Genomic DNA, 3,053 nt, shown 5'->3' on the forward strand with positions numbered 1-3,053 from the left:
TGTGGTGCTGGGGATTGAACCGCGGTCCCTGTGCTTTGCTAAGCTTGTTCTAAGTAGGTGCTTTAGACCACTGAGCCATCTCACCAGCCCAAAAAAGGTTGTTTTTGAAGTCCTGTTTTGCTGAATGTGGTGGTGCATGCCTATAATCCCAGAATCTTAAGGCTGAGGCAAAAGAATCATTGCAATTCTTTTTTCTTTTTGGTGGAACCTGGGATTGAACTCACGCCCTTGTACTTGCCAGGGAAGCACTTATTCCACTGAGCCATCTCCCCAGCCCCAATCATTGCAATTCAAGACCAGCCTGGGCTACAAAGTGAGCTCAAGGCCAACCTGAACTGCATAGTGAGAGCCTGCCTCAAAAAAAGACATAAATAAATAAGTGAATGAATGAATGAATGAATGAATAAAAATAAAGCCCTGGGCATGTAGCTCAGTAGCAGAGACCTTTCCCTGGCATTTGTGAAGCGCTGGGTTCAATCCCCAGCTGTCACAGTATATGTCCAGGAAACCTCCAAAGCCTCACAAGTGTAGAGACTTTGTGTTAGGCGGTGTGCTTAGGTGCGAAGAGTGGGTCACTGTGGGCCGACCTAGAAGGCTGTGTGTGTCTTCCCCCAGCTCCTCCCTTAGCGCTACGCTTGCTGGATGCTGCGAGATGAACAGCTCTTCTGTGCCAGTCCTACCTTGAGACCCCTGCACCATAAGCCAAAATAAACTTCTCCTCCTTGATGTTCCCTGTGTTGGATATTTTGTTCCAGGGACAAGTAAAATAAGAAACCAGCAGAGCAGAACAACAGCAATAACAAAAATACAGCAATCATGAAAGACCCTTATAAACTGATGCTACCACACTACCTGGTATATTAATCCCTGGTATTGCAAGAAAAAAAAAATCCCACTTTGGGCCTGGGGAGATAGCTCAGTAGAATAAGTGCTTACCTGGCAAGCACAGGGTCCTGAGTTCAATCCCTGGTACTGAAAAAAAAAAAATCCCACAGTATATGGTATAAATGAAAAACCTGACAATCAGTTAGTACTCTCATCTGTAGCCCATAACGGATCCCAGCTGGTTCTGAACAATGGAATCCATTTATGTGAACTACTGACCCAACAAGGCCATGCTTAGTACCAACTACTTAGAGGAAAGAATCATTGGAGCTGGGTTCATTGGTGTATGTGTGCGTATGATCCTAGCTACTCCGGACGTTGAAGCCAGAGTACTTCAAATTTGAGGTCAGCTTGGGCAAGTTAGCAAGACCCTGCCTCATATTAAAAAATAAAAAGGACCGGGGATATAGCTAGGTGGTAGAGCACGTCTGGGTTTCCTTCTCCATACAAGGGGTTCTGGGTGTGTGGGGGGATATTAAATATTTAGGTGAAAACCAAGCACCAAACAGCAAGAAGCTTCAAGACGCCTGTGTGTCTGCTTCTGCCCCACTTGCTTTTGTATGCAGCCTGGAGCCCCCGAAGTCCTCTACAGGGGTGCAAGTGTCACAAACAAGTGCTTGAGAAGGTACTAAAATGTTTTGCTGTATTTAGAATGTAGCCTATGTGTAAGTAACTTTTTCTTCAATTGGCTCCCATGCAAAAAACTATTGGCACAGGCTGTTTATTGTGATGAGTTACAGCAGTTGAAAGAGGGAGGGGAGCGAGTTTGTTGCTTCTGTTTCCTCCGCAGACGCAGCTCTGGGAGTGCGCTGTGCCCGCTGAAGCGAAGTCCTTCAGGGGCAGACATCCTGGCAAAATCCGTCTCAAGTCTTAACCTGAGTCCTCATGGGTTTCTGTTTGCTAAATTAAAGAAATTATGGCAAGAAAATTACTTAGGCTAGCTTGAATAATGGTACTGCTGATCTCTGCTGGTTTGTTGAAAGGAGTGGTTAATGCTTGTATATTTTTCTTTTTCTCTTTCCTTTTTAATTTTTCATAATTTTTTGGCCAAGTTTGTATGCTTATGTCTGGTAATCTGAACAACTAATTTGAACACAATAATGTGCAATATTAAAAAAATCATTGTTGAATTTCTATCATTTTTGTTTAGTGAAATTCTGTATTGTTTCTAATGTTTTTGTTTTTACAAGTTTTTATTCTCTTTAAAAAGAAAAAGAAAGTGGGAGCAGTAGCACATGCCTGTCATCTCAGCCACTCAAGAGACAGAGGTAGGAGGGTCACAAATCTAAGCCTGGTTTAGGCAGTTTAGCAATTTAGGGAGGCCTGGGGCTGTAGCTCAGTAATAGGTGCTGTGTTCACTTTCCAGTACTGGGGGAAACAAAAAGGAGCTGGAAAGACAGGTGATGGAGACCCAGAGAGGAAAGGGCCCCACACTCGCAGTCCCTGGTCTGGGCCTCATAGTTGGCATCTTTTTTTGTTTGTTTGTTTTGTTTTTTTAATAATGTATTTAGTACATGGTCAAATGTCAACAGGGTCTCACTACACAGATCGGACTTCCTGTTTTCAGCCTTGCAAGCGCTGGGATTACAGGCACATCACCACTCCCAATCTCAGTTGCCATCTCAGCACACCCTGAGGGCGGGGCCCGCACAACATGGAGACGGAACCCTGGTCCCTGCACCTGCCTATGCAGGCGCTTTAGTCTGCTGAGCTCTTTGGCTGGCCCTGTGGTTGGCATCTTTTGGAAGGCTGAGGAGCCGTAGCCTGAAGACCTGGCTGGGAAGCTGGGCTGAACAGCAGGAACTGGGAGTGCGGTTGAGCAGCCTGAGTCGAGGGCCAGCTTCACAAACAGCTGCTGGGAGGAGAGTAGCTGGAAGGTGCCCGAATCTGTGGCATGGGAGGCCCAGAGCTGAAACACCGTTGTCTCATGGCCAGGCCTGGCATGAACCAAGCTTCCTAGTCAGCTAAATCCATTGGTTTTTCCAAATTATTAGTCTGGTGTGCCCCCTCCTCCACAAAGGTTTTTCTAATCTCCCAAGAGAAAGAATTTTCATCCCCTTTTGAATGTGAGGTGATGCTTTTCTCATTCTTCCAGCATGCCCTGTATTTTGCCTTTCTCTCTCTCTCTCTCTCTCTCTCTCTCTCTCTCTCTCTCTCTCTCTCTCTCT

The sequence above is a fragment of the Octodon degus genome, unplaced genomic scaffold (assembly GCF_000260255.1).
Source record: "Octodon degus isolate 3935 unplaced genomic scaffold, OctDeg1.0 scaffold00001, whole genome shotgun sequence".
NCBI classification, from domain to species: Eukaryota; Metazoa; Chordata; class Mammalia; order Rodentia; family Octodontidae; genus Octodon; species Octodon degus.